This window comes from Canis aureus, chromosome 25 (genome assembly GCF_053574225.1).
Source record: "Canis aureus isolate CA01 chromosome 25, VMU_Caureus_v.1.0, whole genome shotgun sequence".
Taxonomy (NCBI): domain Eukaryota; kingdom Metazoa; phylum Chordata; class Mammalia; order Carnivora; family Canidae; genus Canis; species Canis aureus.
In genome coordinates, this window is record NC_135635.1 from 26,832,204 (window position 1) to 26,857,648 (window position 25,445).

The 25,445-nt window shown below is 41.5% G+C and overlaps 1 pseudogene across 1 annotated transcript; it reads left to right on the forward strand.

Moving 5' to 3' along the window:
* Positions 1 to 684: 684 nt before the first annotated feature.
* LOC144297639 (cationic amino acid transporter 3 pseudogene) lies at positions 685 to 24,483 on the forward strand (annotated as a pseudogene). The gene is made up of 2 exons (XR_013364592.1): positions 685 to 794; positions 22,218 to 24,483. The product of XR_013364592.1 is annotated as a cationic amino acid transporter 3 pseudogene (transcript).
* Positions 24,484 to 25,445: the final 962 nt, after the last annotated feature.

The following is a 25,445-nucleotide window of genomic DNA, read 5'->3' on the forward strand; positions in this document are numbered from 1 at the left end:
TGATTGTCTAGAGCAGGAAGCTCTGTAGGCAGGGACTACATCTCTACTACCTCCAGCACGATGCTCAATGCACATTCAGTCAGAATGTGCTATGAACGCTTAATAACTGTCTCAGGACACCCCTCATGGTGAAGCTTAAAGCAGTTGCCTTTTAGTTTTATTCCTGGCATGAATGGAGAGGGCCCAGGATGAATGGTGGTGGTAGAAGAACCTGTAGGAAATTCTGGGAGAGGTACCTGGGGGTGGGGGTGGGAGGTGCTTCCATCCTTGTTTACAGGACTGCTGAGTGGGCTCTTGAGCTGAATCTGGGACTGGCCTCCAAATCTCCACAGGTTAGAGATCCACCTGGTTCACCACACTCTCCTCCTGCCAGCCAGGACCTCCTCCATACCCAGGACTCTGGAGAGCTTGGTAACCTCTAAATTCACCTCTTACTGCCAACAAAGTCTCCAACAAAGTTTCATGTAAGTCCCCAGTCCACCTCCTCACCACGTAGGGCCCCACTGTTCTTCCATTGCCCACCTCTAGTCTTCCTCCAGGATTCCAGCTCAGCCACCTCCTCCCTACTTTCACATCCTTCCCAGGTTTATTCTGCCTTTGGTCCCAACTCCCAGCTGAGGCCCAGTCTGGTTAGTGCTCAGACTCCTGAGGCCCCGCCCCCATGAGGGCCCCGCCTCCGCAGGGTCTCAACTCCCTGAGGGCACCCTGCAAGCTCCTCCCCAAGCCTGACTGCCTGTCCCTGTCTCATACTTTCTTCCTAAGTGTTTCTCCTCCGAAGCAGAAGATGCCCCTGGGTAAGTGATTTCTCCTGTTTATGCAGTTGGCAAGAAGACAGAGACAGAGACAGAGAGGAAGAAGGCTGGGCTTAGAGCGCCACTAGCTATAGAACCCTGTGGATTTGAGCAGAGGGTATTTCATGGAACCAGAGCTACACATTGATTTGGCCGGTATAGACAACCTACCTTGGTGAGTTTGGCAAGGGCAGGAAGGTTTGCTGGGCTCAGAGGGATTTAGAAGCCTATACTCTGTTCTCCTCCAGACCAGAAAGGGTCTCAGCTCTGATGAGCAAAATTTGAGTTAGGGAAAATTATTCCTTGGTGCTTCTCCCCACAGCGTCCTCCCACCTGTTTGCCCTGCCCTCCTTCCTGCCCTTTCCTTTCTGGTCTGGTACACAGCTTGCTTTCTTCATCTTTGTCTCTTGCACCGGACCTAGCACACAGTGTGCCTACACATCTTCTTGGAATGAATGAAGATTCTTCTACCTGGCTCTGCTGCATTCTTCATGTTTTGCCTTACTTTCTCTCTGGAGATTCTGGAAGTCTCTGTATCACATATTAGGGAGGATATTGGTGTGGACTTTGCAGAATAGCAGGTTCAGTTTGATAAAGTAGTCCTCTGTCACCATAGAGGATTTGAGGGGCTTCTTCCAGGCTCAAGGAGCTAGATATCTGTTTTTACAGCAGCTGAAGGTATCTCCTTGCCTTTCTTACCTAATTTTAAAAAGTTGTGTTGGTGATGGATTAGAGGCCAAGTCAGGCTGGAAGAGGAAAGATTAGCAAGGTCCCCTGGAGTGTGGCTGCCTAGAGGTCTTTAATACACTGGGTCATGAAGAGGCAGTTTGCTGTTATCACAAAACATATTTGCAACTCTTTAATTTCAAAAGCCCTGGAGTCTTAAACTGTTCTCCACCCTCCCTGCCTCCCCACCACCTTGTACACTGTGGGCAGCATGTCAACACCAGAATCCCAGACAACATTTACCCATACATACCCCTGTTTAATTAATTACAGGTGGTGAATGGTCATTTCTAGGTTGTCTTTCTCTTGCCCTCTAGCATTTCTTGGGCATCTTCTCTCCATTATCAATTGTTACATGTTATATGCTTCTAGAAGGAAGATACTTTTTAAACCTTAGTTTATGCAAAATCATGTGGAAAGGCCAATTTCTTCCCCAAGTATATCCCAAATTGATAAATACATTTTCTGGATTTTACTCATTTAGTTTATCTTTGTCCCTTTTTCTTTGATTATCACAGATATTACAAAGTAGATTTGGAATTAGAAAGAACTAGGGAAGGGATCCCTGGGTGGCGCAGCGGTTTGGCGCCTGCCTTTGGCCCAGGGCGCGATCCTGGAGACCCGGGATCGAATTCCACGTCGGGCTCCCGGTGCATGGAGCCTGCTTCTCCCTCTGCCTGTGTCTCTGCCTCTCTCTCTCTCTCTCTCTGTGTGTGTGACTATCATAAATAAATAAAAATTAAAAAAAAAAGAAAGAACTAGGGAAGAGGGATAAAGGGTATCCCTTAATGTTGAAGGCTCTTTATTGTAGATTATGTTGCCTAAACTGGCATGAAGCAGATGGGCCTTGGTGGAGAAGTCATAAGGGTCTATATTTGGATAAGATCTCAGAACATGATACAACTTTCATATGATTCAGATGATCTGGTGTCTTTCCTATAATACAACAAAACAAACAAAACAATTAACTTTCCAAGAGAAATGGTGGTGGTGTGGAGTGGCTACCTACGACTATGAGAGGAAGCAAGCACAGTCTGGTGAGAGAGGACAGAGATACAGAGACAGCTGAGTCCTAACATGGGAGGATTACACTTTTAAAAATATGAAGGAAGATAGCCAGAGACAGTCAACCTTTCTTAAGCCATGTTATGTGCACTGTATTACTGAGGGTGTATAGTGAGAGGAGGTACATGGAAGAAGGAGCCATGGGCTCTGTCCACTCATAACTGTTTGTCTAAATGTGGAGACAAAGTATAGTGGTGGATGAGATCACCGGATGGATGTCTAGATTCTGTGCTTACAAGGAAAGTGAGGATTTGGGGGAAAAAACAAAAGTGTTTAGTAGGACTTTTTGGGAAAAAACAATATGGATCAGTGCTCCTATGTTATAGTTGTAGTTTAGAAAATAAGGTGGACAGGCAGATAGATTTTCTTCTACTGGGGACTTTTTTTTAGGTGTCTATGTTGACAAGATTCAGGATTGAGAAAATAGCATAGAGAAATACAGGGAAAGGTAGAGAGATTTTTTTTTAATTTTCTCTGTTGACATCACTTTCTAATCCCTTAATTACATACCCTTCCTGGCTTTTTCCATCTCTCTGATTCCTGTTTGGACAACCTCATTCTGATTCTTCCAGATAGTCCATTAGTTTCTGAAGACTTCTAAAGGAGAAGCTCAGGCTTTTCTGATTTGTCAAGTTGATCATTTTGTTTTGATGTGATAGAAATGTAACGAGTTTCCAGGACTGGATTCTGACTGAATCTAAACCTGTCAATGTGTCAAATTATGAATGAAGAACATTGCATTTCATTCTGTCTTCTCTAAAGTTATCCCAAAGGGACTAAGAAAATTCATCTGTTCACAACCATCCCAGAATGATACTAGGTAACATGAGTCTATACAGCCTCTAGAAAATCTCTGGTTATCTAATTATTTACTGAAATAATGGTGCAATGAAGATAGCATAGTATTGCTGCTAGCACACTCTCTGTATATTTTGCAGAAAGGAAGCAAATGTTTTAGTCTATACCTACATAGATTTTGATCTACATTTGGCTGGATAGGTTTAGTCTACATAGAGTTGATCTGTATTATGTTAATCCGCATCAGTTTGAGTGTTCAGTGACTTGTAATTAAGCCTCTGCGGGACTGGGATGGGATTTGAGAGGTGTAATGCTGGGGTGGTAAGATAGGTAGGTGAGTTGGAGGAGGTGGCTGTTTCCTCTTCGTCTAACAAGCAGACAGTTGTGGCCTGTCATGCCTTCAAATTCAAGTCTTGGTATAACCTAGTAAAATTTAATTGCAGAATTAGGGTTTCTAGATTCACGGAGAGGAACATGAAGCAGGTTCTACCCTAAGGTATTTTATTTTCAAAAAGGAGAAATATGATTCTTCCAAGTAACATGCAAAGAGAATATACTACAAAGTAAGGTCCTAGGTAGAAGAATGCCTAGTAAGTGATCTGTTTGGCAAGGTTGTTTTCAGATTCCTGGAACATAAGTTTGGATATTTATTTTCTTTAGTATGAGCTGAATTTAGTTACTTCGGCTTTCCTTCCGACCTTTCAAGGAAGTTATCTGACCTTTCCTTCTCTTTCCTTCTCTTTCCCAAGGAGAGAAGTTACCATTTTATTACTACTGCAATGGTTTCTCTTTCTCTTCTGCCCAGAACAAGACTAAGGATTATTATTATTATCATTATTATTAATATTATATCTTAATATCTTGGTCTGTATTAATATCTGTAGCAAGTATTTTACTGCATCTCTCTAGTATGGCAAATTGGATTTACTGCTTCAAGGTGTGGTGGAGCTTGTTTTGTGTTTTTGGTGAGGGGCATGGAAGGAAGGTCTAAACGGGCTCTACTCATTGGATCATGGCCCAAGCTGAATATGTAGCTTGAAATGATGTTTTCCTGAGAAACATAATACACAATGCCAAGATGGGGTAATTCCCCCCCCTCCATGTAGCCTTCTCAGGCTGACCTACAGTACACAGAAGATTCTAACTACTCTTGACAACACTGGAAAAGGTGATCCTTACTACTCTTCCATCAATAGGAAGCTATGTGGGATTTTGACATGCCCTTGCCTTGACTATTCATTTCTTACTTAGGAATACTCATCTTCATTAATATATTATGTATCTTTACTTATTTTGGTATGTGGGGAAGTATTTTTTTTTTTTAGCTTTCATCCTATTTGTTAAATATTATTTTTTTAATTTATTTTTTATTGGTGTTCAATTTACTAACATACAGAATAACACCCAGTGCCCGTCACCCATTCACTCCCACCCCCCGCCCTCCTCCCCTTCTACCACCCCTAGTTCGTTTCCCAGAGTTAGCAGTCTTTACGTTCTGTCTCCCTTTCTGATATTTCCCACACATTTCTTCTCCCTTCCCTTATATTCCCTTTCACTATTATTTATATTCCCCAAATGAATGAGAATCAGAAGATACTCCCTTGTGGTTCTTTTTTTCTTTGTCTGTTTTTGTTTTTGTTTTGTTTTGCTTTTTGATTTGTTTCCTTCCCCCACCCCCTTTTTTTCTCCTTTCTTTTTCTTTCTCTTTTTCTTCTTTTTTTTTCGTTTTTTTTTCTTCCCTTTTTTTTCTCTTTCTCTTTTCTTTCCTTCTTTCTCTCCTCTCTTTTTCTCTTTTTCCCAATACAACTTGCTTTTGGCCACTCTGCACTGAGCAAAATGACTAGAAGGAAAACTTCACCTCAAAAGAAAGAATCAGAAACAGTCCTCTCTCCCACAGAGTTACAAAATCTGGATTACAATTCAATGTCAGAAAGCCAATTCAGAAGCACTATTATACAGCTACTGGTGGCTCTAGAAAAAAGTATAAAGGACTCAAGAGACTTCATGACTGCAGAATTTAGAGCTAATCAGGCAGAAATTAAAAATCAATTGAATGAGATGCAATCCAAACTAGAAGTCCTAACGACGAGGGTTAACGAGGTGGAAGAACGAGTGAGTGACATAGAAGACAAGTTGATAGCAAAGAGGGAAACTGAGGAAAAAAGAGACAAACAATTAAAAGACCATGAAGATAGATTAAGGGAAATAAACGACAGCCTGAAGAAGAAAAACCTACGTTTAATTGGGGTTCCCGAGGGCGCCGAAAGGGACAGAGGGCCAGAATATGTATTTGAACAAATTCTAGCTGAAAACTTTCCTAATCTAGGAAGGGAAACAGGCATTCAGATCCAGGAAATAGAGAGATCCCCCCCTAAAATCAATAAAAACCGTTCAACACCTCGACATTTAATTGTGAAGCTTGCAAATTCCAAAGATAAGGAGAAGATCCTTAAAGCAGCAAGAGACAAGAAATCCCTGACTTTTATGGGGAGGAATATTAGGGTAACAGCAGACCTCTCCACAGAGACCTGGCAGGCCAGAAAGGGCTGGCAGGATATATTCAGGGTCCTAAATGAGAAGAACATGCAACCAAGAATACTTTATCCAGCAAGGCTCTCCTTCAAAATGGAAGGAGAGATAAAGAGCTTCAAAGTGGGGAAGTATTTTTGAAATGCAATAAATTGAGTTTCCCAGGGAGGGGAATCTGTATATGCTACCATTTTCTCACACTGTGTATAACTGAGTGCATGATGATTTAGGGTAATGATGGTGGTGTTGATAAATTAGAGGGAAGAAAAATGCTACTTTTGCTTGAGTTCTTTTGCACAAAGAATCATTGCGTTTTCTAAATTTTCTCATTTGTAATTTGCCTTTGAATTCACTCATACTCAATTCAAATCTGATCTTTAATAGATTGAATCCAGTCTTTCTCACTTCAAGACTTCCTGTGGTTTCTGCTTGAGAAACCATCCAATTTCTCTGTTTAGGTCCAACCCAAAGTCCACTGAATGCATTTGTATAGTTATTTACAGGCAGTAAATGAAAAATGATTAAAAAAACAGAAATATATTTTCTCTGGTATCTTACACACTAAGGATACTCGTCCGTCCTCCTGAAACACTTGAAATCCTATTCTACACCCCATTCAATCCTTTGTTGTACACTCCTCCCTTCTGCAGACTAGCCTTACATATAGTTATTGCAGTTGGAGAATCATGTCGTGTTGCCTAATGTCATAGCATTAGGTGACTTATTTTCCAAGGAGAGCAGTGAAAGTAGTAAAACTCTGTGTTTTCTGTCTGCTCAGTTGTCACACATCAAGAGGATGACATTGCAGCAAATCATAAATGCCACAGATAATGCACTTTGTCTCAGCTGTCTTGGGTTACTTCCCTCGTATTTTCACTTTGTTGTGAAAGAGATTTGGACCTCAAATCTTGTGTCAGAGCTCTGACACCTCCAGCCTATACTAGGCTGTATAGCTTTTCTTGGCTGTGGTTAGTTAACTCTTTGTACTTTGGGCTCCAGCTGGGGAAGGAAGGGCAAGCTGAAAGCATCACTAGGCAGAAGCTCTGTACCTGGGCTCCACCTTACTGCCTACTACTCCTGCTCTCTTCTCTGAGATTTCTCCCAGTGCAGAGTTCTAGGCCCTGGACATTAATGAGGGGGGAGCAAGGTACAAGGAGAGCATACTGGATAGAGCTGATATCTATCTGTAAGTGTGGCCAAGCTGTTTCTGGAAGTGGAGTCATGTTGAACACAGCTTGGAAAGAGTATGCAGAGAGGAGCAGTCTATGTAGGGCTAATATTAATGCCCCCAAGATGTGCATGTGTGGGGAAATATCTGTCCTCTTCAAACTGATAGACATATAAAAGGCTAATAGTAGGAAAGTAGAAGGAAACAGTTAAAGACTTAAAAATACAATATTAAAAGTTTGAATTTGATAGAAAGCAGGAAAATGCAGGTCTGGTTGGGACTGTGTATGTATGTCTTTTTAAGACTTAGAGAAAATGCCATCTTCCAGAAGGAGGGTAGAAAGCACTCACATTTAAGTTATCTGGGGCAATGTATTAGGAAGAATGTAATTTAGGGCTTCATCAGCACTCTCTGATGGCTGCTGGGTATACCTTAGTGAGAGGTGAGAGTATCTCATTATTTAGAATTACCAATTTTATGGACCAAGAAGGTGAACCAAGGAGTATACCAGGAGGTAGGTTCTAGATATGCAGTATTTCCAAACCATAGGAACCTACTAGGTAGAGGTCTAGTGCAGTCAAGGCACTAAGTGTGCATGTGGCTTCATGTCAGCTGAATTGAATTGAAGGCTCAGGTGGCAGAAAGTGACCTGGTCACAAAGAGAATTGGCTCAAATACTCCTTTATTAGCCATGCCATAGAGTCTTGAATCTTTGTGGAGGTAGGATGCTACAGGAGAAATAACATGGTCTTTGAGGAAACAAAGAACCAAGTTAAATTCCAGCTCTTCTTCATGCTGGCTATAAAAGCTTAGGATAGTTGTCTAGCCTCTCATTGGGTTGTTATGGGGGTTAAATGAGATAACATATGTGCATTACTTTCAACTCAACAAATTCTGGTTCTCTTTCTCCTCTCTGTCCATATATTCCTAAATCTTGCACACATACCTGGCTCCCCTATTTCCCAGACACTATTTTTCTCTGCCTCCAGCCTCTGCACATGTTCCCAAATGCCTCTTATTATAACTGTACTAGCATGAGCCATGGTTATGGTTTTATTCCAAGCTTTATTGCTTGCTGATAATTTTGGTTGTAAATCAAAGGCAAGAGAGTTCTATCTTCCCATCCACTCCTCTGACCTAAAGTTCTGATTTTTTTTTTTTTAAGATTTTATTTATTTATTTATGATAGTCACAGAGAGAGAGAGAGAGGCAGAGACACAGGCAGAGGGAGAAGCAGGCTCCATGCACCGGGAGCCCGATGTGGGATTCGATCCCGGGTCTCCAGGACTGCGCCCTGGGCCAAAGGCAGGCGCCAAACGGCTGCGCCACCCAGGGATCCCTAAAGTTCTGATCTGATGCTAGATCATTCTGGATAGAGTTTTATTCCAACCAAAAGTGATGGCAAGCTTGTTTACAAAGGGCATTTAGAGAAGGAGAAAACATAATCTTTACTAATAAGACACTCTTGTTTTCCTCCTACCTTTTTAGTTTGACAAATATCATATCTGTAGAATGTTGCACAAATGGCAGCATTAACACTCCTTTGTCTTCAACAAGATTGAGCAATTATAAATATTTTGGCACATTTGCTTGCCCTCTCTAGTGTGTGTGTGTGTGGGGGGGGTGTGTATAAAATAAGATTCATATTCCAAATTTACTAACTGTCCAATTTTTTATAGTAAAATGTTTCTCCCTGATCTGAGAACAGGGCTCTGCATTGCATCTCACAATCATGTCTCTTTATGCTCCTTTAATCTACAACAGTTCCTCAGCTTGCCATGACTGACATTGGCAGTCTTGAACAGCACAGGTCAGTTTTATCAAAAGTCAACTTTCTGTGGAAAACTATTTTGTAGACTGATCATTTTCTTGTTTCAAGTTTTTACTGAAATTCTAGTTAACACATATGGTAAAATTGGTTTCAGGTGCAGAATTTAGTGATTCATCACTTACATCTAACACCCAGTGCTCATCACAACAAGTGTCCTCCTTAAAGCCCATCATCCATCTAGTCCACCCACTCCCCACCTCCCTTCACTGACCCTCAGTTTGTTCTCTATCCTTAAAAGTCTCTTATGGTCACCCAGTCACCCCCACCCCACCCCCCGCCCACTTCCCCTTCCACTACCCCTTGTTCATTTCCCAGAGTTAGGTGTCTCTCATGTTTTGTCACGCTCACTGATATTTTAACTCATTTTCTCTCCTTTCCCTTTATTCCCTTTCACTAATTTTTATATTCCCCAAATGAATGAGACCTCATAATGTCCTTTTCTGATTGACTTATTTCACTCAGCACAATACCCTCCAGGTCCCTCCACATGACTGGGTGATGGGCACTGAGGGAGGCACTTGGCGGGATGAGCACTGGATTTATGCTATATGTTGGCAAGTTGAACTCCAATAGAAAGAAAGAAAGAAAGAAAGAAAGAAAGAAAGAAAGAAAGAAAGAAAGAAAGAAAGAAAGAAAGAAAGAAGAAAGAAAGAAAGAAAGAAAGAAAGAAAGAAAGAAAGAAAGGAAGGAAGGAAGGAAGGAAGGAAGAATAGAAAACACAACAAAAGAAAACACACATGGTCTGGATTGGACTGAATGTAACTAGAACAAAACCAGCTCCAATTTTTTCAGAAAAGGTCCCTAAATAACCCTAACTTCATTCCCAGTTTATAGGGAGCTGAAGTAAAATTACATGCAATACTAAAGAAGGTGGATGGAAACTGTGCCAAAAATGTAAAAGTGTTTCTAAATATTTACATTTGCTTAGAGTTTCCCAAAGAAATCACTGATTTAAGGATTAGTAAATGAGCACTTTTAATAACAATGCAGTAACAACACAAAGACAAACTATTCTAGAGACAGCCGCCTCCATTCTGAAAAGCATGTGGTGTGTACACATTTGGCTTCAAGGATAAAAGGAAATTCTTAGTGAAAAAAAAAAAAAACAGCCCGGGGGGTGGGGGGGGGAAGAGCAGTGAGACATGGGGACTGGTCGTGGGAATAGAAAGGGGAAGGTTGATGGTTTCTCCTGTAATTGTAATACCACAAGATATGGGGACCATGGAAGCCATCCTCCACCCAGACCTGTAAGTTTGGGTTATTCCTCTCTCATTTCTCTATAAAGTTTGTATATAATATTCTAAAGCCCTAAAAACTAGTCTCAGATATATAATAAATAAGCTGTACTGCTGTTATCTAAAAAAAAAAAAAAGATTTGCTTATGATTTGATTTGCTTCCCTCTTTCTTTTTTCCCCTTCCCCTATGCTTACCTGTTTGTTTCTTACATTCCACATATGAGTGAAATCATGTAGTATTTGTCTTTCTGTGACTTATTTTGCTTAGAATAATACACTCTATCTATATTGTTGCAAATGGCAAAATCATATATATATATATAATATAATATTCCATCATGTATATATATAATCTTCATCCATTCATCAGTTAATGGATATTTGGGCCCTTTCCATAATTTGGCTATTGTTGATAAAGCTGCTATAAACATTGGGATGCATGTGCCCCCTTTGAATTAGTAATTTTTTAATCCTTTGGGTAAATACCTACTAGTATAATTGCCAAATTGTAGAGTAGTTCCATTTTTACCTTTTTGAGTAAACTCTGCAATGTTGTCCAGAGTGGCTTCACCAGTTTGTATTCACACCAACAGTGTAGGAGGGTTCCCTTTTCTCCACATCCTATCCAACACCTGTTGTTTCTTGTGTTTTTAATTTTAGCCATTCTGGCAGGTGTGACATCGTATTTCATCATGGTTTTGATTTGTAATTCCCCGATGACAAGAGATGTTGAGCGTCTGTTTCATGTGTCTGTTAGCCATCTGGTTGTTGTCTTTGGAAAAATATCATTTAATGTCTTCTGCCCGTTTCCTTTTTTTTTTTTTTTTTTTGTATTTTTTTTTAAATTGGAGCTCGATTTCCCAACATATAGTATAACACCCAGTGCACATCCTGTCAAGTGTCCCCCTCGGTGCCCTCTTCTGCCCATTTCTTAACTGGATTATTTATTTTTTGGAGTGTTGCATTTGATAAGTTCTTTGTAGATTTTAAGTACTAACCCTTTATAAAAATATGTCATTTTTAAATATCTTCTCCCATTCCATATACGTTGTCTTTTAGTTTTGTTGATTCTTTTCTTTCACTGTGTAGCTTTTCATTTTTACGTAGTCCCATTTGTTCATGTTTGCTTTTTTTCCTAGCCTTTGGAGATGTATCTATAAGAAATTGCTATGTCTGAGGCCAAAGAGGTTGCTGCCTGTGTTCTCCTCTAGGATTTTGATGGTTTCCTACCTCACATTTAGATCTTTCATCCATTTTGGTTTTATTTTTATGTATGGAGTAAGAAAGTGACCCAGTTTCATTCTTCTCCATGTTGCTGTCCAATACTCCCAACATTATTTGTTGAAAAGACTGCTTTTTTTTTCCCATTGGATATTCTTTACTGCTTTGTCAAAGATTATTTGACCATAGAGTTACGGATCCATTTCTGGGATTTCTATTTTGTTTCACTGATCTATGTGTCTGTTTTTGTGCCTGTACCATACTGTCTTCGTGACTATGGCTTTTTAATATATCTTGAAGCCCAGAATTGTGATGCCTCCATCTTTGCTTTTCTTTATCAAGATTGCTTTGGCTATTTAGGGTCTTTTGTGGTTCCATGCAAATTTAAGGGTTTTTTTTTTTTCTAGTTCTGTGAAAAATGCTGGTGGTATTTTGATAGGGACTACATTAAATGCATAGATTGCTTTGGGTGGTATAGACATTTTTTAATTATTTATTTACTTATTTATTTACTTATTTTATTAGAGTTCAATTTGTCAACATACAGCATAACACCCAGTGCTCATCTCGCCAAGTGCCCCCCTCAGTGCTCATCACCCAGTCACCCCAACCCCCCGCCCACTTCCCCTTCCACTACCCCTTGTTCTTTTCCCAGAGTTAGGTGTCTCTCATGCTTTGTCACCCTCACTGATATTTTCACTCATTTTCTCTCCTTTCCCTTTATTCCCTTTATTATTCCCTTATTTCCCTTGTTTGTTCTTCTAATCCATGAGCATGGAATGTTTTTCCACTTCTTTTTGTCTTCCACAATTTCTTTCATAAGTCTATAGTTTTCAGAGTATAGATGTTCAAAAATGATAAGATACTTAGGAATAAACACAGACTGATTCTTTTTTGTTATTAGATTCAGGTTATACATTTTGGGCAGAAGAATTATATCAGAACATTGATAAAGACAGTTACTGCCACGTAGGTAACTCTCCATGTGTACCTTTTTCAAGCACTAGGACTGTCATTAGAAGGTGCTTAATATTATTTATTGAATGAATGACATAAGACTTTCACTGCTACCTAGTTCTATTATTTTTCTACCAGAGGACAGTAGAAAGAGCATCCTGCTCCTATATTATAGTTCCATTTTTCTAATACATGTTTGAAGGCTTAAAGGTAATCCAGGGCCTCTATAAAGAGCCCACAGAGAAGGGAAATGAAATGGAGACTATCACATGAGGTAGAACAGTCTCTTTACCCCAGGGTGAATAGGGAACATATTATGTTGAGAGTGGAGGATAAATAAGGTGATACTCAGCTGGAAAGAAATGCAGCACATGGATCCTAGGAGTATATGTCTTGTGTCCTTGCTGAGAGAAATTATTTCGGTTTCAGACTTTACTATACATCCCTCTCCTGACCCTCATTTGAATCCTATGAATACCATATTAAGAATTTATTTCTGTCACTCCTTTTCCATTGGGGACAGCCCTGTATTTTGTCCTTCTCTAAACACCATCCCCCCTACACACACATAGGTATATATTTTCCAACATTTATAGTCAGTGGTAGGAAAACTATCTACTCCAGATTATTAGATTGTAAAGAAACTATATGACTTCTGGACTTCTTATTTGGATATAGAATCTTTCATCCATGTCACCTGGGAGAGTAAGGTTATGAGAGGTACTCTTTGCCTCTCAGAAATGTGTGTTCAGGCTTCTCTTGGGGGCCCTTTCTCTCTCCAGCTCTGAGTGTCTCAGACATTTCTGACAGTCCTTCCTGAGGCATCTGGGGCTAGGACTGAATTTATCGATTTAATTCTGCGCTTGTGAATGCATGATTCACATGGCTCCTGTCCCTTTCCTGAGGGTCTACCTACCCTTGTCATTGCAGTCCTTAATTTCACCAGGCTCCAGAAAATGCACCCTTTATCTCCATGTCAGCTCTTGATTATCCACAGTAACGGTGGGAATAACCCAAAATGGTGAATAATACTAACATGACTTTTGTTTGAGTTTTAAAAGATGGAGTCCTGCCTAGAGATAACCCAGAAAATGAAGAGCTTCAATGTTACTCTCCCATGGGTGGCTGTAGGACATCTCTTCTTCGGCATCTAGAGAGGGAGTCAGATGGAAGCACACAGCTTGTTCAGCCCTCAGTGTGTTGGCAGACACACCAAATATCTACTGAGAGCTCTGCAGAACCTGTCTCCATGCCTTGTTTTCAAACCCTGGAGGAGGTTTTTATTTCGACCCCAATACTTAATTCAAAGAACAAGAGGAACCTGGGTGGTTCAGTGGTTGAGTGTCTGCCTTGGGCTCAGGTCATGATCCTAGGGTCCTGGAATTGAGTCCCACATTGGGTTCCCCACAAGGAACCTGTTTCTCCCTCTGCTGATGTGTCTGCCTCTTTCTATGTATCTCTCATGAATAAGTAAATAAAATCTTTTAAAAATGAGGAAATTAGTATACAACATGTGAAACTCTCAGTTTTTCTAGGGTTTCCATCATATCCAGAGTAATAGCCGAAGTCCTCACAGTGACTCTCAGACCCTACATGAAGGATCTCACTTCCTGCTTTCTCTCTGACCTCATCCCCTACTGTCTCTCCCTCACTCACTGTGTCCTGGCCCCAAAGGACTCTCTGCTATTCCTCAAAACTAGCCATGTGCCACTTCACACCCATTAGGATGGTTGGTATTTAAAAAACAAAACAAAACAGGGATGCCTGGGTGGCTCAGCGGTTGAGCATCTGCCTTTGGCTCAGGTCATTATCCCAGGGTCCTGGGATCAAGTCCCACATTGGGCTCCCTGCATGGAGCCTGCTTCTGCCTCTGCCTGTGTCTCTGCCTCTCTCTCTCTCTCTCTCTCTCTCTCTGTGTGTCTCTCATGAATAAATAAATAAAATATTTAAAAAAACAGAGGCTAACAATATTGGTGAGGATGTGGAGAAATTGAGATGCTTGTGTGCTGCTGGTGGGAATGTAAAATGGAGCAGCCGCTGTGGAAAACAGTGTGGTGATTTCTCAAAAAAATTACATATACAATTACCATATGATGCAGCAATCCCACTTCTGGGTATATATCCCAAGGAATTGAAGGCAGAGTTTCAAAAAGATATTTGTAGACCCATCTTCATAGCAACATTATTTATGGTAGCCCGTGAGTAACACAACCAGCATGCCTATCAGTTGACAAATAGACAACCAAGATGCAAGATGTGGGACACACACATGCAATGGAATATTATTCAGTTTTAAACAGGAAGGACAGGAAGGACATTCTGACATCTACTACAAATTGCATAAACTTTGAAGACATGCTAAGTGAAATAAACTAGTCACAAAAGGACGTAGTGTAGGATTTCACTTATATCAAATACTTAGAGTAGTCAAATTCATAGAGACAAAGTAGAATGGTGGATGCCAGGGGCTTCAGGGAGGCAAAAAATGGGGAACAACTGTTTAATGGGTACAGAGTTTCAGCTGAGGAAGATGAACAATTTCTGGAGATGGATGATGGTGATGGTCGCACAACAGAGTGAAGATGAGGCTGGGTTGGTTGGCCCATTTTAAAATCTTGACACCCATTCTGAGCACATCCTAACCTTTTCTTGATTTCCATTTCTCTGCATCACTGACTGAAAATCCAACACAATATGTATTCTTTTTTAAAAAAACATTTTATTTATTTATTCATAGAGACACAGAGAGAGAGAGGTAGAGACACAGGCAGAGGGAGAAGCAGGCTCCACGCAGGGAGCCTGCCACGGGAATCGATCCCAGGTCTTTTTTCTATCTTTGGGTATGAGACTCAGCCGCAGTGTTCATGACTTCCAGGACAAAAGACAATGGTGGGGCAGGCTGGGAAAGCAAGAGAGCCGGCAATGTTGTGGGTGGATTGTTAGACTTGACAGATACTCTTCTAGGCAACATAAGAAGGAACTTCTGTTTTAGAGTTTGGAAGGATCTCAGAAACAGAGAAATACAGGGAAGAAGGCGGGGGGTACCAGAGCCATTATGGAATTCATACAAACTGGCTTTATGTTCCCTAGGCCCTGTCTACATTTCTTCTTCTTTTTTTTAATTTTTCTTTTTCTTTTTTTAATAAATTTATTTTTTATTGGTGTTCAATTTACCAACATATAGAATAACACCCAGTGCTCATCCTGTCAAGTGCCCACCTCAGTGCCCATCACCCAGTCACCCCCACCCCCCGCCCACCACCCCTTCCACCTGTCTACATTTCTTTAAGCACATCCCCTGACCAAGCACCTGCTTTGGGAGATACTGTTTCCTAATTAAACAGATTCACAGACCCAGGGCCCTTATTAGGAAATGTCCTCAGGAAATGCTCTTGAAATACATGATGGTAAATATTCTAGTCTCATATTTATACCTCTGTTTGGCCCTGTTCTCAAACAACCCTTCTTCTGGAATCTCAAGATATAGTAGTCAATCAATACATCTATATATTCATTTTCTCTGTCCTGAATTCCGTTTTTTGGTTGTTTGGTACAATTATGAGCAGATCTTGTCCCGTGTAGTGAGTTTTGGAGATGGGAGTGTGGAATCCAGAATTAGGAAGTGTACAGATCCTGGCCCAGCCCTCTGGAAGATTTTAAACTATAAAGGAATTTAAGTAAGACACCCAGGATACGAGCTGACAGACAGGGAAAATTGGTTTCAGCTGACCATCAGGATGGGATGTAAGTGCTGGTAGTAAGTAGAAGAAGGTTGGAGATGGGGATCAGTCAGAAAGGCTTTGGAAAAGCTTCCTGGTATGAGGAGGAATGTTGTAGAATAAGGTTGAGAAGAACTAGAGGACCAAGTGTGGACAGAAAGGAGTGAGGAGGGCATCCTTGGCAGGGCAGGTATTACCCAGACCAAAGGCTCATCCCTGAAAGTGAAGTCAGTATGTGAGGAGCTGAGTTAGAAAGAAGGTGCTGGGCCTGAGGGTAGGGGGAGAATTAGGGCTGAGATCTGACAGCTGCGTCAGAGGGTCTGGAATAATCACAGAATATTGCACAAGAAAGGACGTTTCTGAACATGGCATTTGAGGACGAGATTTCTCTGTGTTGTTAGGAGCTAGATTTTTGGTAGACTCTTTCAGGATTCCCAATCATGTATTTGCTTCTATTCTGCAAATTTACTTATTCATTTGATTGTTCTGAGTGCTTCTGTTGGAGTCATAAAATATGATTATTTCATTCCCAGATATTTTGTTCTTTAGGTTGCTTCTCTGGTATCTTCATACTTTCTGTAGGTCCACTTTCCCTCATCTTCAGTAAAAGTGGGAATAGTGCACAGACCACCCTGCACAACACAGTTGAGGGAAACAAATTATCAAAATTACCGCTCTCCGACTTTTCCATTCAGATGGCCCTCCTCTGGGATTCCTGCTCAGGGTCCATGGATGGACTTCAGAATGTATGACATTTCTTAAAGGTGAATAATGGCAGAGGAGTTTGTGATTTAAAAGATGTGAAGAAAAAAAAAAGATGTGAAGAACCACTGTTGAGTTTTTGTTGGGAGGAAGGTGGCTGGGGATGGTTCCCCAAAGAAAGAAACATGGTACAAGCATCAGTAGTGTCAACTACAGGAGCCTTCAAGGACACTGGAAGGAGCTGAAGGAGAAAGAGGAATTAGGAAAAGGGAAGTGGGTTCAGAGGAAACTAGTAGGAGGGGTGCCCCATCTTCCCTTGTTCTTCACTCTCTTTCTGGTGGGTATTCCTTTGTATTCTCCATACCCTGACAATTACAGGATTCTGACTCCACTTCAATTTAGATATACTGAGTGCCTGCCACTTATCAGGCTCTATGCCAGGTCTTCTCACAACATCATCTCCTGCAATTCCTGTGTGGAGCCTGCAGTGCACAGAGTGGAGTCAGTCTCTCTCTCTATTGTGGCATGTTTGCATCATCACTTCCTGTCAGGCCCCTTTCAATGCATTTTATTTCCTCCCTTCATCCTTATTTCTAGTGTCATTTCCCCTCCTCACTGGAGGCACTTGCTTTAGTGTATTTAACAAATGCTCTTCAAGTTCATGCTCTACATGTGTATTTAAATACATTCATCCACTCAACAAATACAGTGCCGACTCTCTCAGGCACAGATGTAGGTGCAGGAGTAGAGCCAGGAGCAAAACAATTTAAAAAGTCCCGCTTTCATGGAGCTTACATTCTTATGGAGTAAGGCAAACCATAATCAAATAAATAACTGAAACATGAAGTACAGTAAATAGTGACAAGTGCTATGGGAGAAAGAAAAGCAGGGCATTCAAGTCTGTGGTTAGGAGTAAGTTGCAGTTGTATATGGGATGAATCAGGAAGGCTGTGTTACAAATGTGCTGTTTCACCAAATGCAGCGAAGGGAGCAACCAGGTGGATATGTGGGCTAGAAGTGGTGCAGTCATAGGGGATAGCCTGTGCAAAGGTCCTGAGGGTCTGGCCTGATATGTCGGAAGGCCAGAATGTTTAGGAGGCCAGTTGCTAGAGAGAAATGAGTGAGAAGGGATAGAAATAGAAGGTGAGAGGTAGCTGGTTCAATGACAAATGCTTTAGGACTCTGTAGGTCAGTGTAAATGAAGACTTTGGTTTTAGTCTAAATGAAAAGGGAAACCAGTAGAAGTTTGTGAGCAGAGGAATGTCTGACATTTTTAATATATATATATATGTGTATCCTTGACAAATATACAATAGTTTTTGGCTGTTTTTTAAAAGGTACATAAGTACCATTGTGCTGACACATCATCCTGCTTTTTCTTTTGATATAACATTGTTTCTGAGAGCTACCCAACTTGTTGTCTATAAACCTACTTTATTATCTCTGACTGCTGTGTTATATTTCACTGCGCACACACACAGTTTACTTGTATATTCCTCTAGGAACAGACACTGGCACAGCCCCCACTTCCTGCCACCACAAACAGTCCTGTGATGAATGTGCTCACATGGGCTCCTTATGAACTCAGGAGACAGCTTCCTAGGAATGTGCACATTGGAGAGAGATTTTGGGATGTGAGGCTGTGTGTATTCTTTTTTTTAAAAATATTTATTTATTTATTTATTTATTTATTTATTTATTTATTTATTTATGAGAGAGAGAGAGAGAGAGAGAGAGAGAGAGGAAGAGACACAGGCAGAGGGAGAAGCAGGCTCCATGCGGGGAACCCAATGTGGGACTCGATCCTGGATCTCCAGGATCAGGCGCTGGGCTGAAGGCGGCGCTAAACCTCTGAGCCACCCGGGCTGCCCAGCTGTGTGCATTCTTAATTCTGCTGGAATTGAGCTTCAGGGTGATGATCCCTGTGACACTCCACCAGTGGTACATGATGGTTTGGATCTTCTCACTGAATTCTCATGCTGATCCAGTGATGGAGATCAGGTGAGGTCCCTTGTGGATGAGAAGACTGAGGTTTAGAGAGAGTGAGCAAATTACCCAAATTCATGTGGTCACTCAGAAGCACCATGGCTCATATCCACCATTTCTGACATAATGGTCTTTGCTCTTACCGCCACAGTACCCAGCACTGCCTCTTCCAGAAATAAGATGAGGCATTCCCACAGAAAGATATTATTGTTACTGTTATTATTATTATTATATCTGAGCCTTGCATTTCTTGATGGCCCGTATAACTCAGTGAGCATAGGACCCCAAAGTTTTAGCACCATCATGTATGAGAGTGTCTAGTTAGAGCCCCTAGAGTTTAAAGGTGAATTATGTGGAATAAAACTATTTTCATTGTCTCATGAGGGCTAGGTAGCAGGCTTGAGTTGCAGGGGATGGTTTCAAGGCTTGTCATTTGTAAAGACTAAGTCATTTTTAATGGACTTTGGATCAGATTTCAGGATTAAATATTAGGTAGATGATATTAAGTCCATACTGTTTGCTAGGTTCTGAGCTACATACTTTCTAGGCATCATTTCACTTACTCCTCACAGCTACAATAGGAAGGATTTGCTTTTACTCTCACTTGGCTGTTGAGGAAACTAAATCCCAGAAAGGAACTAATTTGTCCAGAGGCACTGGGTGTGAGGTTGAGTTGTGATTTTTTTAATAATAAATTTATTTTTATTGGTGTTCAATTTGCCAACATACAGAATAACACCCAGTCTTGAGTTGTGATTTGAACCTGAACAATCTCCCTGCAGAGCCTCACTCCTAACTACTCAGCTGTGCTGCCTTCTTTTGAAGGAAGCTTTCAGAATTTCTTTCCCTAGAACTTGAAGACAATGTCTTGTCAGTTGGGATGGTTTAGAGCAGTCATGGGAAGTACAGGGCTAGTGGACAAGAATCTCCAGAAGGAGAAGATGTGAAGTTTGAAAATATTCCCCAGGTGTCTTCATTAGGCCTCCCTCTGTCCTCCAAAGTGAGAACCTCTGCCTTAGGACATCCCATATAGATTACAGGTCCTGAGCATGATGCCTTCAAAAAAAAGTAGGAATTCTCTAACTGGTCGTGGGTGGGTTGTTGCCTATTAACTCCAGGCAGCCTGATATAATTTTAAAACAAGTTTACTCCAAGACAAACAATCCTTTATCACCTCATGTGGCTCATACCTGCCATGAACGATGGGCAGCTAAGGTTTTTTCCCTCCACGTTTTTCATTTTGCTTGCCTTCTGCAAGGAAGGTAATACCATTTATATCTTTACCTGATCCGGGTTTATAAAGGTTGCCTGCCTAAAAGTATGTATCTCAAAGTTAATTAGATAGGAATTCTGAATTATGTGTTCTTTCAGGTCTGTCTTCTCAGTGTTGTCATTTGTTCAACAAATATTTATTGAGCATCTACCTCATAGTCTGATGGAGGACACAGGCAGCTGACCTGGAATTTGAATACATTAGGATCAATGGCACATGAGGGAAGCCTGGCTGCTATGAGAGCACATAGGAAGGACAGCGTAAGGATCAGGGAGGCTTCCTGGGGAAGCACCTTCTGATCTGGGAATGGAAAGAGAAGTGGGGATTAGCTAAGTGAAGGGGCCAAGAGGCCATTAGAGGGAAGGGAACAGGATGAATGTGGAATTTCACAGCTGGGGAAGGAACTGGGCAGAGAATGAAGCTTAAGGAATCAGTATAGGTCAGATTATGAAGGAAGGAAGTATATTAAGGAAGCGTAGTGGGAACCATGGAAGGGTTTGAAGCCTGGGGGTGTGTGGGGCACTCCTCAGTCACAATTTATAGTGTAGAAAGATTCCATGACCCTCCTTATATATCTTGGGTGCTTGTTAGTAAGCTATAACATTGGAACTGGTGAGTGGCAAATAAGAAGTCTAGATGAATTTGTAGACAGAAGGTCTGGCATATAACCCAAAGGTTCCTTTTAATCATCTATAGAGAAGACATTTCAATTTTCACATAATCTAGGTGCTGCATAACTTTGTTTTTTTTTCTGTTGATTAGCACTCATTTCTAGGGTATTGCTGTGAATTGTTTTAACCAAAGGTATGCTCTCCCTCAGTAGGGGTCCATTTGAATAGCAGTAGGGTAGGAAGAAGGAGGAACCCCAGGCAAGATTCCTTCATTAAGAAAAATATTGGACCATGATTTGAGAGAGTTAAAAATAACTTCTTATAAAAAATTAATTGGGAGTCACAAGTGAGTGGCATTTTAAAAGATTTATTTATTAACTTGAGAAAGAGAGCAACTGTGCATGGGTGGGGGCATAAGGGGCAGAGGGAGAGACAGAATCTCAAGCAGACTCCCCACAGAGCTCAGAGCCAGACCCAGGGCTGAATCTCAAGGCCCTGAGATTATGACCTGAGCCAAAATCAAGAGTGAGATATTTACTCTACTGAGCCATCCAGGCACACTACAGGTGAATGTTTTAATATAAGCTCACAGAGCAGGGCAGATTCTCCAGGCTCCTGGCAGCTGACATTACAGATGATGCAGTGTGTGTAGAGAGCACAGTGTGGCCAGTGAGGAGACTGCAGAAATGAGCTCATCTCTCTCCTGGAGCCCAAAGACAAAGGACACAGAAAGTTGTGAGCTACTGAGCTACTGAGCTAGTTCACTTATTTCTTTTCTCCCTACCCATAATACTTCCATAACTGTGGATATGAAAACTGGTGATTTTGCCTGGTTGTTTTGGGTGAGGTAGATTAAATGTCAGAATTCACAAAACACCTTCCTGGCTCCTCTCCCTTCTCAGCCCTGGACCCTGGGTCAGCTGCTGCCCCCATTTCTCCAGGGTGTCCTTCCCAGGGAGCCTTGTCCTCTCCTTCTTGCTGGTAGTTATGAAGGTCCTGCCACTTTCTCCCTCCTCCTCTCTGTTCACAGCACCCCTGTGGGCCTAGGTGGGTAAAGGAAAGGAATGGACTGTACATTCTTGGCCATCAGTACAACTGGATGGATAATGCAGAATGAGGAGAAAGGGGGGCCAAAGTGCCATCTGACCTTGGCTAGCTGATGGAGGGGCTAAGAGTTTAAGATTGAGGTAGCCAATATGTATATTATAGCCTAAGATAATATTTTTAAAATAGGTCTGTAATTGTAAAGAGACCTACTGGTCCATGAGTTAATGTGTCATAACTCATGCTCAAGCACCATGCATGTACCCCACATGTGAATTATTGCACAATACATTCATGCCCTGCTGTGTCTTTCAGTTTAATTAGTACATGATACTACATGAGTTAGATGAACCCAAGTGGGATTATGTCATGTGGTATGTAAAAAAGGAGAATGTTGTATTTGGCCCTTTTTTCTAGAGGAAAAGCCAGTTAATTTTTTCTATGATGTCTTTTGGTGTCAGTTTCTGTGACATTTGTGCTGCAACAGGTGACATGGGACATCTGGGCTTTGGTTGGTTGTTTGAACACCATTGTGCAGTAAATATTTCTTGTTTACTTAGGTATGTTGGAGGAACAGCATATAGCAGAAGAAATATGAAGCAGCAACTCTGAATCCTGAGCAACAGACCTCAGCAAGCCCCAAAGGAACTCGGTTTAATTCAGCCTCACCAAACCAGATCCAAAACTCTTGGCTTCCTGGAGTTGCTACAGCTCTCTGATTCTAGAATTTTCTTTAATTCCAGCTGGAATGCTGTATGAGGCACTTTGCAGATTTGGTCGAAAACTGGTACACAAACGTCCACTGGATCAAGAAATATATGAGTTCCAATTTGGCAAATGTATGAGCACTCTGGATTTAGTGGCCCTGGGTGTCGGCCGCACAGTGGGTGCAGGTATATATATCCTGGCTGGCGATGTCGCTAGAGATAAAGCAGGACCAGCCACTGTGATCTGCTTTTTAGTGGCTGGTGTAACTTCTGTGTTGGCTGGGCTCTGCTATGCAGAGTTTGGTGCCCGGGTTCCCCACTCTGGCTCTGCATATCTCTACACCTATATCACTATAGGAGAAGTCTGGGCTTTCATCACTGGCTGGAACCTCATCCTCTCCCTTGTTGCTGATGCAGTCATTGTTATCAAGACCTGGACGTTAATTTTTGACAACCTGTATAGGAACTGGATCTCTCAAACCCTGCATGAGAGCATCTCACAGCATGTTCCTCAGGTTTTTGCAGATAATGTAGGCTTCTTGGCTGTGATCCTTGTATTTTTGCTCATAGAATTTAACAATATGATGATTCGTCCATTCTTCATAGTTTTCAAAGTGTTCACTTTGGTGAAAGTTTTGGTTCTCAGTTTTGTCATCATCTCTGGCTTCATGAAGGGGGACCTGCACAACTGGAAGCTCACAGAAGAGGACCACATAAAGGCTGGACTCAATGATACCTCTAGCTTGGGTCTTCTGGGCTCTGGAGGATTCGTGCCATTTGGCTTCCAGGGGATTCTCCATGGATCAGCTACATGCTTCTATTTACTTATAGGTTTCAGCATTATTGTTACCAGAGTCAAAGAGACACAGAATCACAAGCGTTCCATCCCCATGGGCATTGTGATTTCACTGCTCATCTGCTTTTTGTTGTATTTTGGTGTCTCTGTGGCACTTACGCTTATGGTGCCTTACTATAAGCTCCGACCTGGGAGCACCTTGCCTGAGGTATTTCTCCATATTGGCTGGGCCCCTGCCTACTATGCTGTAACTATTGCATTTATCTGTAGTATTTCTGTCATCTTCTGGGGTATTATGTACTTCATCCATCGGGTGATACACATGATGGCAAACGATGGCCTCCTGTACCCTGTCCTTGCCAGGATCCGTACCGGCACATATGCCCCCATCATAGCCAATGTGATCTTTGGCATTATTGCAGCAATCATGCTATTTTTTAGACTCACTGATCTTGTTAACCTCAGGTCAGTTGGGGCCCTGCTAGCTTACTCCCTGGTGGCTTTTTCTGTTCTCATCCTCAGATATCAGCCTGAGAAGAAGAATGGGGGAAATGAAGCACAGGTGCAAGAGGAGGACAGACCTGCAGCAGAGAAGCTGGCTCTACAAACACTATTTTTTCCAGGCAGCCCCACCCCCACTCCACTCTCTGGCCATATTGCCTCTGTTTGCTCCTCACTGCTTGCTCTCCTGCTGACTCTTCTCTGTCTAGTGCTGGCCCGGTGGCCAAGTCTGCTTTCTGGAGACCCAGTGTGGATCACAGTGGTTGTGCTGCTCCTGGTGCTTATCATTGGGATCACCGGAATAATCTGGAGACAGCCACAGAGCCCCCCTCCCCTTCACTTTCAGGTACCTGCTCTGCCTCTCCTCCCACTCCTGAGCATCTTTCTGAATGTTTACCTTATGATGCAGATGATAGCTGGCACCTGGTCTCTATTTGGTGTCTGGATGCTGATTGGGTTTGCTATCTACTTCAGCTATGGGATCCAGCACAGCCTGACTCCTTAACCCCACTTCACTTAGGACCAAGACTGTAGATCTTGAACTCAGCAGTGCCAGTACATATTTGGTCTGACATAATCATACATGAATGCAGTGTGATCCCCTGCACAATAATGTGGAATACTCTTGAGCACATGAAAAGCTAAGTCCCTATGGGATGTTGAGGTAGGAACACCAATAGAGCTCCATATTTATTGTGGAGTGAAGCCTGAGTCTTTGCTCTTTCTCCTTTTTTTTTTTTCAGTCTACTTTTCAATTGTGTCTATAGCTGCTCACCAGCTTTAAAAAAAATGAGCACTGGGTGTTATACATGTGTTGGCAAATCGAACTTCAATAAAAAATGAAAAAAATAAAAATTATTAAAAGAAATTTGAAAAATCGTTTTCCTTTTCTCTAGTCAAATATCCACTAGTAGAGGGGGTCCTGGCTAGCTCTGTCAGTAAAGCATGCAACTCTCTTTCTCAGGGTGATGAGTTTGAGCCCTGTGTTGGCTGTAGAAATTACTTAAGAAAATATCCAGTAGCAGAATTCAGAATTACTGAGTCATATGGTAGCTCTTTTTTAAAGTTTTTGAGGAACATCCATACTATTTTCCATAGTGGCTATATCAATTTACATACCCACTAACAATGCACAAAGGTTCTTTTTTTCCCCACATCTTTGACAAAACTTGTTTTTCTAGTCTTTTTTATTTTAGCTAAACTGACAGGTATAAAGTGATATCTGATTACAGTTTCAATTTGTATTTCCCTGATGATTGTGATGCTGAGCATCTTTTCATTAGCCTATTGGGCATCTGTATGTCTTCTGTGGAAAATGTCTATTCAGGTCCCCTGCCCATTTTTTAATTGGATTATTTGGGGTTTTCTGTTATGTGTGTGTGTGTGTGTGTTGAGTTGTGTAAGTTCTTTTTTTAAAAGATTTTATTTACTTATTCGTGAGAGACACAAAGAGAGAGGCAGAGACATAGGCAGAGGGAAAAGCAGGTTCCCTATAGGGAGCCTAATGTGGGACTCAATCCCAGGACCCAGGATCACACCCTGAACCAAAGGCAGATGCTCAACCACTGAGCCACCCAGGCATCCCTGAGTTGTATAAGTTCTTTATGTGTTTTGGGTATTAACCCCTTATTGGATATAGAATATGCAAATAACTTCTCCCAGTCAGTAAGTTGCCTTTTTGTTTTGTTGATGGTTTCCTTTATTATGCATAGCTTTTTAGTTACATCAATTTGAAAAAAAAATATGTACCCCATGTTCATTGCAGCATTATTTACAATAACCAG